Below are 14440 nucleotides of genomic sequence, written 5' to 3'. Positions count from 1 at the left end.
TTTAGCCTCTCATCCATTTGCCACTATACTTCTATCTCTCTCTTAATATCATACTTATACTAATATAATAAGCAACTGAGTAATCTATCTTAGTTGGACGTACACTTTAAACTGAAAGCTTCTGTCGATATTCCTGTAAACCATGTTAATTCACAGAAATCGACGAGCTAGCGATGTATTCCTTTATGGATTTCTTTTATGGCTAGGAGAGTCTAAGAACCTTCAATCTGCCGCTCTATCCACTATTTAACATATTGTATTAGGTCAATGAATGCTTCGAGTTCATTATCAACTTGTCTTCTATTATCGATAATTTGTTTGCTTTCTTGAGAAGTAAGTTTATTCCGTTTAGTTAAATGAATTCAATAGATAAGAGTTTCTTAGACTATTCAAAGTTTTTTAGTAATGCGTCATGGATATTTGTGACGTTGAAACATAGCAGTGTTGCCGCATCAACCCTGAGTTTTAGTTCAGTTTAGCTTTGACATAAAAGAAAATTCTAATCTAAATAAAATAATTGAACAAAAATGTTGTCAAATATAATTTATTTTAACATTATAGTATATCTAAAAACTACAGTTAATTACACAGCCACGATAATTTATAGGAAGAGTTAAAACCACTTAACACTATTGCATTAAAGAATTTTGCTTGCGTCTGACAAACGGACGGCGGCCGGTATTACTACAGACTAAAAACCGACTAACTAACAGCTCGTTTCAGAATCACAGAAGCACTATGTGTGCGGAATCGCTCAATTTCATTATGTCGTGCTCGCTGTTTTGTTTGATGTGCACGAACTCGTTGCATTCTAAGCCTATATACTTCATTGTCACTCTCTAAAGAACGCAATTCTGACTTAGCAATATGACTATTCTCTCAATCTGCCTCTCTCTGGTCATCAGTGCTGTTAGCATGTGAGGTAGCTCTTTGCACATTTGATTGACTGCGACGACCTATGTCAGGTCCTCTTCTCCTCGACATCGTAAATTGTAATTAATCAAAGTGACAAATGTTCTCGCGCACTTTGCAGTAAAGTAAGTTGTAATTAATCAAAGTGAGAAAAGTTCTCGCGCACTTAGCAGTAAAGTGTCTACTATTATAAAAAAGTTAACAAAAAAGCACATAATTTGAAAAGTTACTATCGCAAAGGATCACCGAAGTTAAGAAAGTTCTCGCGCACGTAGCGGTAATCGTCACTCAAAAAGATAGAAGGATGCATTCTTTGTCTGAGGTGTCGATCGATATAGAGGATGGGTAAACATATTAGTTGGTTGTCAAATGTCAAATATTATGGTTGCATTCAGAAATTTAATTTGTGACAAAACTTAAGATTTATCAATCTATTTAAAAATAATATGATATACAGTTAACAACTGTATTTAATCTACATAAAAATAATCTGATAGTTAACAACTGTAGTTAGATAAAATTAAGTTTATTTTTTACCTCCTGACATTTTTCTATTTGATTTCTGGACGACAGGGGATACATTAAAGAAAAAACAAAATTGTCGATTCTACTTAATTTCGGACATTTTCATATTTATCCACCTTTTAAACCTTCCATGGACTTCCACAAATAATTTAAGACCAAAATTATACAAATCGGTCCAGCCATTCTCGAGTTTTAGCGAGACTAACGAACAACGATTCATTTTTATATATATAGATATATAAAATATTTATATATAATGGCTATTTTGGAATATTTTAACTCCCGTTGGTATTTGATCAAACAAATTTTATCAACTATTGCCCATTTCGGTTCCATTAATTGGCTTAGTTGCTTCCGCAAGTCTCCATTACTCCGAAAATAAATCTAATATAAAAAATGAGTATATATTTTACAAAGATCCGAACTTTGAAAATCAATTTTTGGAAAAAATGAAAAGTTTTGTCTTTTTAAGGCAATATAAGCTGATATCGCATTTTATGGTAATCAACACATCAATCATTTTTCAGTAATCAACACTATTGTGAATAAAATACTATAATTTAAGGATATTGTTAAATATATATTAATTATATTGTTAATACATATTAAGAGATAAATTATTAAAATGCAGTTATTTCCGCTACCTCTGGCGCTTTTCATAAAATAAATTGGTCGATTTCAATCTAAGGCAGGTGAAATAGTATCGATGTCGTAACAAACCGGGCGAAAGTCAAGAACAATGTCCTCCTGACAGGTCAACCGTTCAAGACGGTCACCACGATTAACGAGGATGGTGTGTAGTGGTCATTTAACTCGTTTTCGCAATTGACGCCGTTACATGCGCAACCGTTCCGAAAACAAATTCGAATTTTTCATTTACCGCCTTAATCGAAGAACGCACACGTACTATCGATCTGTATATCCGGAACCGATTCTATACCAATCGCCGCCTTTAATTATAATATCGAAATTTATTAGCGACAATCGATCGTTAACTTCTTCTTTCTTCGTTATGTAACGGCCGCTAATTGATTCACCAGACCGTCGATGAGACTTGATTTTGATTTAAATTAGTTTTCAGATTGCCGTTCAAGCCGTGAAGAAAAAACCTCTCGGATTTATCGTTTAATTTAAGTCCGGAAGTGTTCTTACTGTTTTATTTATTTTTATTTGTCAACCATTGAATTGTACAAGGTAGACACGGAGACAACCGAAATTTGCAAACGAGGTCTGCGTTTCGACGAAGCATTTTAAATGTATTGAAGGAACAATAGTGTAAAGCGGATGTCCTTTACTACATGGAGTGTGTCAATGTGTTCTATTGCTTTCAGTAAAATATAATGATATATAATTTTACCATATAAAAGCTCATATCGCGGTAGCGAGAAAGCTAATTCTGAACGCACTTATATTAAACGGTTTCATATATCTTGATTAGCGGTAACTTATGATGAAAAGGTGATTTTAGCTCTTCCAATAAAAAGCCAATGCTTGTTATCAATTTTTATGACGCAACAATGCCGTAAAGTTGATGAATTAAATTTACGTTAATAAACAAAATAAAATGATGAAACAAAAATAACGTAAAAAAATATGTTTTATTTTAACATTATAGTATATTTCTATACGAGGATATATTTCTGTCAGGAAAATTATAAATTAGGACATTATATTTGCTAGTTTGCGGTCTGGATCAAGTGGCGCTCATTGAGCAAACCCTCGAGGAAAACGTTATAAATGAAAGGGCTCTTCCTGTAAGGGAGGACTCAAAATTCGACCTTACCTGCGCGCGGTGCACCATGCGCTATATATAGAACGCCCCAATGGAACGGGACCAGGCGTAAATCCCTGGCGCCGCAGGCCAGGACCCTTCTTGACATCAGTAGGACCTGACCGAAACGCTTGACAGTCTTTACCATCAAGGGGAAAACAGTCTTTTGGAAACAAGATAAAAATGGAAATAGAAAAATAGGGTAATAAGCATATGGTAAATAAGCAGGGGCAAGCCACAAGCGAGGGAATTAATTAATGGCCTGTGGAAACCGAGGGGGCGGTAATGAAGGATCTACTGCATGTGATTAACAGGAAACAACCGCCAAGATTCAATAAACTGGAAAAGCAGCTTAACTCCATCGATGGCAGCAATATCAGGACATTCAACCTCAAGGAAAAAACCGAGATCCGATCAAAGCAAGCAGCAGGTGATGTAGAATTATATGGACTGTCTCAAGGTCGATTAAAGCCAGACTTGGAGAATGCCCTTTGGGATATCCTCCTTTACATGTCAATAGGAGTGCGGATTGGCACGGGCAGCGGATGCCGTGAACGTGAAGAAAAGATTGGGTTTGGTTTTGGTTTTGGGTTTGGGTTTGGGTTTGGGTTTTGGTTTGGGTTTGGGTTTGGGTTTGGGTTTGGGTTTGGGTTTGGGTTTGGGTTTTGGTTTGGGTTTTGGTTTCGGTTTCGGTTTGGGTTTGGGTTTGGGTTTAGGCTTGGGTTTGGGTTTAGGTCTGTGTTTGGGTTTGGGTTTGGGTTTGTGTTTGGGTTTGGGATTAACCGAATAAGCTAAGATCGGGCGATTCGTCCGATGCAGACGGTGCAAACGGAGACCAGGATTAATCGAATGTTCTAAGATCGGTCGTTTCGCCGGATGCAGTCGATGCAACTGGAGGCCGGCATTAATCGAATGTTCTAGGAGCGGTCGATTCGTCCGATGCAGAAAATGCAACCGGAGACCAGCATTATTCGAATATTCTAAGAGCGACAGATTCGTCCGATGCAGACGGTGCAATCAGAGACCGGTATTAATCGAATAGGCTAAGATCGGGCGATTCGTCCGATGTAGATGATGCAATCCGAAACCAGGATTAATTGAATAGGCTAAGATCGGTCGAGTCCTCTGACGCAGTCTATGCGACCGGAGACGGGGATTATCGAATAGGCTAAGATCGGCCGTTTTGCCCGGTGCAGTCGATGCAACCAGTGACCGGCATAAATCTGTTATTCTAAGAGCGGCGCAAACGTTGCGACCGAAGGCCGGGATTATCGAATAGGTTAAGATCAATCGATTCACTCTGCGCAGACGTTGCGACGGGAGACAGGTATAAATCGACTAGGTTAAGATCGGTCGATTCACGAGGTGCAGACGGTTCGACGGGAGACCGGGATTAATCGAATAGGTTAAGATCGGTTGATTCACCCGGCGAAGACGTTGCGACCGGAGATCGGGATTAATCGAATAGGCTAACATCGATCGATTCACCTGGTGCAGACGGTGCAAACGGAGACCAGGATTAATTGAATAGGCTAAGATCGGTCGAGTCCTCCGATGCAGACTTTGCGACCGGAGACGGGGATTATCGAATAGGCTAAGATCGGTCGTTTTGCCCGGTTTGGTTTGGTTTGGGGTTATCGAATAGCCTAAGATCGGTGATTCACCTGGTGCAGACGGTGTAACCGGAGAACGGGATTAATCGAATGTTCTAAGATCGGTCGTTTCGCCGGATGCAGTCGATGCAACCGGAGGCCGGCATTAATCGAATGTTCTAAGAGCGGCGCAAACGTTGCTACCGAAGACCGGGATTATCGAATAGGTTAAGATCGGTCGATTCACCCGATGCAGGTGTTGCGACGGGAGACCGGTTTGGGTTTGGGTTTGGGTTTTGGTTAGGTTTGGTTTGGTTTGGTTTGGTTTTGTTTGGTTTGTTTTGTTTTGGTTTGGTTTGGGATTATCGAATAGGCTAAGACCGATCGATTCATCCGGTGCAGGCGGTGCAACCGAAGAACGGGATTAATCGAATAGGCTAAGATCGGGCGATTCGTCCGATGCAGACGGTGCAACCGGAGAGGATTAATCGAATGTTCTAGGAGCGGTAGACTCGTCCGGCATTAATCGAATAGGCTAAGATCGGTCGATTCACCCGGTGCAGACGGTGCAACCGGAGAACGGCATTAATCGAATGTTCTAAGAGCGGCGCAAACGTTGCTACCGAAGACCGGGATTATCGAATAGGTTAAGATCGGTCGATTCACGAGGTGCAGACGGTGCGACGGGAGATCGGGATTAATCGAATAGGCTAAGATCGGTCGTTTTGAACGGTGCAGTCGATGCAACCGGATACCGGCATTAATCGAATGTTCTAAGAGCGGAGCAAACGTTGCGACTGAAGACCGGGATTAGCGAATAGGTTTGGGTTTGGGTTTTGATTTGGGTTTGGGTTTTGTTTGGTTTTGTTTAGGTTTGGTTTGGTTTGGTTTTGTAGGGTTTGGTTTGGTATGGTTTGGTTTGGTTTGGTTTGGTTTGTTTTGGTTTGGTTTGGTTTGGTTTGGTTTGGCATTGTTTGGTTTGGTTTTGTAGGGTTGGGTTTGGTTTGGTTTGGGATTATCGAATAGGCTAAGATCGGTGATGCACCCGGTGCAGACGGTGCAACCGGAGAACGGCATTAATCGAATAGGTTAAAATCGGTTGATTCACCAGGTGCAGCGTTGCGACCGGAGACCGGGATTATCGAATAGGCTAAGACCGATCGATTCATCCGGTGCAGACGGTGCAAACGGAGACCAGGATTAATCGAATGTTCTAAGAGCGGCGCAAACGTTGCGACTGAAGACCGGGATTAGCGAATATGTTTGGGTTTTGGTTTGGGTTTGGGTTTGGGTTTTGGTTTGGGTTTGGGTTTGGGTTTGAGTTTGGGTTTTGTTTGGTTTTGGTTAGGTTTGGTTTGGTTTGGTTTGGGTTTGGGTTTGGGTTTGGGTTTTGTTTGGTTTGGTTTGGTTTGGTTTGGTTTGGTTTGGCTTGGTTTGGTTTGGTTTTGTAGGGTTGGGTTTGGTTTGGTTTGGGATTATCGAATAGGCTAAGATCGGTTGATTCAACCGGTGCAGACGTTGCGACCGGAGGCGGATATTATCGAATAGGAAAGACCGATCGACTCACCTGGTGCAGGCGGTGCAAACGGAGATCAGGATCAATTGAATAGGCTAAGATCGGTCGAGTCCTCCGATGCAGACTTTGCAACCGGAGACGGGGATTATCGAATAGGCTAAGATCGGTCGTTTCGCCCGGTGCAGTCTATGCAACCGGAGACCGGCATTAATAGAATGTTCTAAGAGCGGCGCAAACGTTGCGACTGAAGACCGGGATTATCGAACAGGTTTGTTTTTGGGTTTGATTTTGAGTATGTGTTTGGGTTTTGGTTTGGGTTTGGGTTTGTTTAGTTTTGGTTTGGTTTGGTTTGGTTTGTTTTGGTTTGGTTTGGTTTGGCTTTGTATTGTTTGGTTTGGTTTGGTTTGGTGTGGGATTATTGAATAAGCTAAGATCGTTGATTCACCCGGTGCAGACGGTGCAACCGGAGAACGGGTTTAATCGAATAGGTTAAAATCGGTCGATTCACCAGGTGAAGACGTTGCGACCGGAGATCGGGATTAACCGAATAGGTTTGGGTTTGGTTTTGGGTTTGGGTTTGGTTTGGCTTTGGGTTTGGTTTGGGTTTGATTTGGTAAGGTTAGGTTTGGTTTGGTTTGGTTTGGTTTGGTTTGGTTAGTTTTGTTTTGGTTTGGTTTGGTTCGGTTTGGTTTGGTTTGGTTTGGTTTTGTATTGTTTGGTTTGGTTTGATTTGGTTTGGGATTATTGAATAGGCTAAGACCGATCGATTCATCCGGTGCAGACGGTGTAACCGAAGAACGGGATTAATCGAATAGGCTAAGATCGGGCGATTCGTCCAATGCAGATGGTACAAACGGAGGCCAGGATTAATCGAATGTTCTAAAATCGGTCTTTTCACCGGATGCAGTCGATGCAACCGGAGACAGACATTATTCGAATGTTCTAAGAGCGACCGATTCGTCCGATGTAGATGGTGCAATCCGAGACCAGGATTAATCGAGTGTTCTAAGATCGGTCGTTTCGCCGGATGCAGTCGATGCAACCGGAGTCCGGCATTAATCGAATGTTCTAGGAGCGGTCTATTCGTCCGATGTAGACGATGCAATCGGAGACCGGTATTATTCGAATGTTCTAATAGCGACCGATTCGTCCGATGCAGACGGTGCAATCGGAGACCGGTATTAATCGAATGTTCTAAGAGCGGCGCAAACGTTGCTACCGAAGACCGGGATTGTCGAATAGGTTAAGATCGGTCGATTCACCCGGTGCAAACGTTGCGACGGGAGACCGGGATCAATCGAATAGGTTAAGATCGGTCGATTCACGAGGTGCAGACGGTGCGACGGGAGATCGGGATTAATCGAATAGGCTAAGACCGATCTATTCATCCGGTGCAGATAGTGCAACTGAAGAACGGGATTAATCGAATAGGCTAAGATCGGGCGATTCGTCCGATGCAGACGGTGCAAACGGAGACCAGGATTAACCGAATGTTCTAGGAGCGGTCGACTCGTCCGATGCAGACGATTATCGAGGCCGGGATTATCGAATAGGTTAAGATCGGTCGATTCACCCGGTGCAGACGGTGCAACCGGAAACCGGCATTAATCGAATGTTCTAAGAGCGGCGCAGACGTTGCGACGGGAGACCGGGATTATCGAATAGGCTAAGATCGGTCGATTCACCCGGTGCAGACGTTGCGACGGGAGACCGGGATCAATCGTATAGGTTAAGATCGGTCGATTCACGAGGTGCAGACGGTGCGACGGGAGACCGGGATTAATCGAATAGGCTAAGATCGGTCGTTTTGAACGGTGCAGTCGATGCAACCGGAGACCGGCATTAATCGAATGTTCTAAGAGCGGCGCAAACGTTGCGACTGATGACCGGGATTAGCGAATATGTTTGGGTTTGGGTTCGGGTTTTGGTTTGGGTTTGGGTTTTGTTTGGTTTTGGTTTGGTTTGGTTTGGTTTGGTTTGGTTTGGTTTGGTTTGGTTTGGTTTGGTTTGGTTTGGTTTGGTTTGGTTTGGTTTGGTTTGGTTTGGTTTGGTTTGGTTTGGCTTGGTTTGGTTTGGTTTTGTAAGGTTGGGTTTGGTTTGGGATTATCGAATAGGCTAAGATCGGTGATTCACCCGGTGCCGACGGTGCAACCGAAGAACGGGTTTAATCGAATAGGTTAAGATCGGTTTTGTAGGTTTTGGATTGGTTTGGTTTGGTTTGGTTTGGTTTGGTTTGGTTTGGTTTGGTTTGGTTTGGTTTGGTTTGGTTTGGTTTGGCTTGGTTTGGTTTGGTTTTGTAAGGTTGGGTTTGGTTTGGGATTATCGAATAGGCTAAGATCGGTTACTCACCGGGCAATTCACCCGGTGCAGACGGTGCAACCGGAAACCGGCATTAATCGAATGTTCTAAGAGCGGCGCAAACGTTGCTACCGAAGACCGGGATCAATCGAATAGGTTAAGATCGGTCGTTTTGAACTGTGCAGTCGATGCAACCGGAGACCACCATTAATCGAATGTTCTAAGAGCGGAGCAAACGTTGCGACTGAAGACCGGGATTATCGAATAGGTTTGGGTTTGGGTTTGGGTTTGAGTTTTGGTTTGGGTTTGGGTTTTGATTTGGGTTTGGATTTTGTTTGGTTTGGTTTGGTTTTGTAGGGTTTGGTTTCGTTTGGTTTGGTATGGTTTGGTTTGGTTTGGTATGGTTTGGTTTGGTTTGGTTTGGTTTGGTTTGGTTGGGTTGGGTTTGGTTTGATTTGGTTTGGTTTGGTTTGGTTTGGTTTGGCTTGGTTTGGTTTGGTTTTGTAGGGTTGGGTTTGGTTTGGTTTGGGATTATCGAACGGGCTAAGATCGGTGATTCACCCGGTGCAGACGGCGCAACCGGGGAACGGGATTAATCGAATAGGTTAAGATGGGTTGATTCACCCGGTGCAGACGTTGCGACCGGAGGCGGGGATTATCGAATAGGATAAGACCGATCGATTCACCTGGTGCAGACGGTGCAAACGGAGATCAGGATTAATTGAATAGGCTAAGATCGGTCGAGTCCTCCGATGAAGACTTTGCAACCGGAGACGGGGATTATCGAATAGGCTGAGATCTGTCGTATTGCTCGGTGCAGTCGATGCAACCGGTTAGCGGCATTAATCGAATGTTCTAAGAGCGGCGAAAACGTTGCGACCGAAGGCCGGGATTATCGAATAGGTTAAGATCGGTCGATTCACCCGGTGCAGACGGTGCAACCGCAAACCGGCATTAATCGAATATTCTAAGAGCGGCGCAAACGTTGCTGTTGGGTTTGGGTTTTGGTTTGGGTTTGGGTTTTGTTTGGTTTTGGTTAGGTTTGGTTTGGTTTGGTTTTGTAGGGTTTTGTTTGGTTTGGTTTGGTTTGGTTTGGTTTGGTATGGTTTGGTTTGGTTTGGTTTGGTTTGGTTTGGTTTGGTTTGGTTTGGTTTGGTTGGCCTTGGTTCTTTTGGTTTTGTAGGGTTGGGTTTGGTTTGATTTGGTTTGGTTTGGTTTGGGATTATCGAATAGGCTAAGATCGGTGATTCACCGGGCAATTCACCCGGTGCAGACGGTGCAACCGGAAACCGGCATTAATCGAATGTTCTAAGAGCGGCGCAAACGTTGCTATCGAAGACCGGGATTATCGAATAGGTTAAGATCGGTCGATTCACGAGGTGCAGACGGTGCGACGGGAGATCGGCATTAATCGAATAGGCTAAGATCGGTCGTTTTGAACGGTGCAGTCGATACAACCGGAGACCGGCATTAATCGAAAGTTCTAAGAGCGAAGCAAACGTTGCGACTGAAGACCGGGATTAGCGAATAGGTTTGGGTTTGGGTTTGGGTTTGGGTTTTGATTGGTTTTGTTTAGGTTTGTTTTGGTTTGGTTTGGTTTGGTTTGGTTTCGCATGGTTTGGTTTGGTTTTGTAGGGTTGGGTTTGGTTTGGTTTGGGATTATCGAATAGGCTAAGATCGGTGATGCACCCGGTGCAGACGGTGCAACCGGAGAACGGGATTAATCGAATAGGTTAAGATGGGTTTATTCACCCGGTGCAGACGTTGCGACCGGAGGCGGGGATTATCGAATAGGATAAGACCGATCGATTCACCTGGTGCAGACGGTGCAAACGGAGATCAGGATTAATTGAATAGGCTAAGATCGGTCGAGTCCTCCGATGCAGACTTTGCAAACGGAGAAGGGGATTATCGAATAGGCTAAGATCGGTCGTATTGCCCGGTGCAGTCGATGCAACCGGAGACCGGCATTAATCGAACGTTCTAAGAGCGGCGCAAACGTTGCGACTGAAGACCGGGATTAGCGAATATGTTTGGGTTTTGGTTTGGGTTTGGGTTTGGGTTTTGTTTGGTTTTGGTTAGTTTTGGTTTGGTTTGGTTTGGTTTTGTAGGTTTTGTTTTGGTTTGTTTTGGTTTGGTTTGGTTTGGTTTGGTTTGGTTTGGTTTGGTTTGGTTTGGTTTGGTTTGGCTTGGTTTGGTTTGGTTTTGTAGGGTTGGGCTTGGTTTGGTTTGGGATTATCGAATAGGCTAAGATCGGTGATTCACCCGGTGCAGACGGTACAACCGGAGAACGGGATTAATCGAATAGGTTAAGATGGGTTGATTCAACCGGTGCAGACGTTGCGACCGGAGGCGGGGATTATCGAATAGGAAAGACCGATCGATTCACCTGGTGCAGACGGTGCAAACGGAGATCAGGATTAATTGAATCGGTCGAGTCCTCCGATGCAGATTTTGCAACCGGAGACGGGGATTATCGAATAGGCTGAGATCGGTCGTATTGCTCGGTGCAGTCGATGCAACCGGAGACCACCATTAATCGAATGTTCTAAGAGCGGCGCAAACGTTGCGACCGAAGACCGGGATTATCGAATAGGTTTGTTTTTGGGTTTGATTTTGAGTATGTGTTTGGGTTTTGGTTTGGGTTTGGGTTTGGTTAGGTTTGGCAAGGTTTGGTATGGTTTGGTTTGGTTTGGTTTGGTTTGGTGTGGGATTATTGAATAGGTTAAGATCGTTGATTCACCCGGTGCAGACGGTGCAACCGGAGAACGGGTTTAATCGAGTAGGTTAAAATCGGTCGATTCACCAGGTGAAGACGTTGCGACCTGAGATCGGGATTAATCGAATAGGTTTGGATTTTGTTTTGGGTTAGTGTTTGGTTTGGGTTTGGGTTTGGTTTGGGTCTGATTTGGTTAGGTTAGGTTTGGTTTGGTTTGGTTTGGTTTGGTTAGTATTGGTTTGGTTTGGTTTGGTTTGGTTTTGTATTGCTTGGTTTGGTTTGGTTGGGTTTGGGATTATCGAATAGGCTAAGATAGGCGATTCACCCGGTGCAGACGTTGCGACCGGAGACCGGGATTATCGAATAGGCTAAGACCGATCGATTCATCCGGTGCAGACTGTGTAACCGAAGAACGGGATTAATAGAATAGGCTAAGATCGGGCGATTCGTCCAATGCAGATGATACGAACGGAGGCCAGGATTAATAGAATGTTCTAAGATCGGTCGTTTCGCCGGATGCAGTCGATGCAACCGGAGACCGGCATTAATCGAATGTTCTAGGAGCGGTCGACTCGTCCGATGAAGACCGGTGCAACCGCAGACCGGGATTAATCGAATATTCTATGCTGGGGCGATTCGTCCGATGCAGACGGTACAAACGGAGGCCAGGATTAATCGAATGTTCTAAGATCGGTCGTTTCACCGGATGCAGTCGATGCAACCGGAGACCGACATTATTTGAATGTTCTAAGAGCGACCGATTCGTCCGATGTAGATGGTGCAATCCGAGACCAGGATTAATCGAATAGATTAATTATTAAGATCGGCCGTTTTGCCCAACGCAATCGATGCAACCGGTTAGCGGCATTAATCGAATGTTCTAAGAGCGTCGAAAACGTTGCGACCGAAGGCCAGGATTATCGAATAGGTTAAGATCGGTCGATTCACGAGGTGCAGACGGTGCGACGGGAGACCGGGATTAATCGAATAGGTTAAGATCACAGGTGCAGACGGTGCAACCGGAGAACGGGATTAATCGAATAGGTTAAGATCGGTTGATTCACCCGGTGCAGACGTTGCAACCAGAGACCGGGATTAATCGAATATTCTATGCTGGGGCGATTCGTCCGATGCAGACGGTGCAAACGGAGACCAGGATTAATCGAGTGTTCTAAGATCGGTCGTTTCGCCGGATGCAGTCGATGCAACCGGAGTCCGGCATTAATCGAATGTTCTAGGAGCGGTCGATTCGTCCGATGTAGACGATGCAACCGGAGACCGGCATTATTCGAATGTTCTAATAGCGACCTAATAGAGTTTGGGTTTGGGTTTGGGTTTGGTTTGTGTTTGGGTTTGAGTTTGGGTTTGGGTTTGGGTTTGGGTTAGGTTTGGGTTTGGGTTTGGGTTTGGGTTTGGGTTTGGGTTTGGGTTTGGGTTTGGGTTTGGGTTTGGGTTTGGGTTTGGGTTTGGGTTTGGGTTTGGGTTGGGGTTTGGGTTTGGGTAAGGGTTTGGGTTTGGGTTTGGGTTTGGTTTGGTTTGGTTTGGTTTGGTTTGGTTTGGCTTGGTTTGGTTTGGTTTGGTTTGGTTTGGTTTGGTTAGTTTTGGTTTGGTTTGGTTTGGTTTGGTTTTGTATTGTTTGGTTTGGTTTGGTTTGGTTTGGGATTATCGAATAGGCTAAGATAGGTGATTCACCCGGTGCAGACGTTGCGACCGGAGACCGGGATTTTCGAATAGGCTAAGACCGATTGATTCATCCGGTGCAGACGGTGTAACCGAAGAACGGGATTAATCGAATAGGCTAAGATCGGGCGATTCGTCCAATGCAGATGGTACGAGCGGAGGCCAGGATTAATCGAGTGTTCTAAGATCGGTCGTTTCGCCGGATGCAGTCGATGCAACCGGAGTCCGGCATTAATCGAATGTTCTAAGAGCGGTCGATTCGTCCGATGTAGACGATGCAACCGGAGACCGGCATTATTCGAATGTTCTAATAGCGACCTAATAGAGTTTGGGTTTGGTTTGGGTTTGGGTTTGGGTTTGGGTTTGGGTTTGGTTTGGGTTTGGGTTTGGGTTTGGGTTTGGGTTTGGGTTTGGATTTGGGTTTGGGTTTGGGTTTGGGTATGGGTTTGGGTTTGGGTTTGGGTTTGGTTTGGTTTGGTTTGGTTTGGTTTGGTTTGGTTTGGTTTGGTTTGGTTTGGTTTGGTTTGGTTTGGTTAGTTTTGGTTTGGTTTGGTTTGGTTTGGTTTTGTATTGTTTGGTTTGGTTTGGTTTGGTTTGGGATTATCGAATAGGCTAAGATAGGTGATTCACCCGGTGCAGACGTTGCGACCGGAGACCGGGATTATCGAATAGGCTAAGACCGATCGATTCATCCGGTGCAGACGGTGTAACCGAAGAACGGGATTAATCGAATAGGCTAAGATCGGGCGATTCGTCCGATGCAGACGGTACAAACTGAGGCCAGGATTAATCGAATGTTCTAAGATCGGTCGTTTCACCGGATGCAGACGATGCAACCGGAGACCGACATTATTTGAATGTTCTAAGAGCGACCGATTCGTCCGATGTAGATGGTGCAATCCGAGACCAGGATTAATCGAATAGCCTAAGATCGGCCGTTTTGCCCGATGCAATCGATGCAACCGGTTAGCGGCATTAATCGAATGGTTAAGATCGGTCGATTCACCCGGTGCAGACGTTGCGACGGGAGACCGGGATCAATCGTATAGGTTAAGATCGGTCGATTCACGAGGTGCAGACGGAGCGACGGGAGACCGGGGTTAATCGAATAGGCTAAGATCGGTCGTTTTGAACGGTGCAGTCGATGCAACCGGATACCGGCATTAATCGAATGTTCTAAGAGCGCAAACGTTGGGACTGAAGACCGGGATTAGCGAATAGGTTTGGGTTTGGGTTTGGGTTTCGTTTGGTTTTGGTTAGGTTTGGTTTGGTTTGGTTTGGTTTGGTTTGGTTTGGTTTGGTTTGGTTTGGTTTGGTTTGTTTTGGTTTGGTTTGGTTTGGTTTGGTTTGGTTTGGTTTGGTTTGGTTTGGTCTTGGTTTGGTTTGGTTTTGTAGGGTTGGGTTTGGTTTGGTTTGGGATTATCGAA

This window comes from Rhynchophorus ferrugineus, unplaced genomic scaffold (genome assembly GCF_030347505.1).
Source record: "Rhynchophorus ferrugineus isolate W39M unplaced genomic scaffold, kcgeb_rfMv2 rfM8, whole genome shotgun sequence".
NCBI classification, from domain to species: Eukaryota; Metazoa; Arthropoda; class Insecta; order Coleoptera; family Curculionidae; genus Rhynchophorus; species Rhynchophorus ferrugineus.
The sequence above is the reverse complement of the archived record's forward strand: the minus strand, read 5'-3'. Positions refer to the sequence as shown.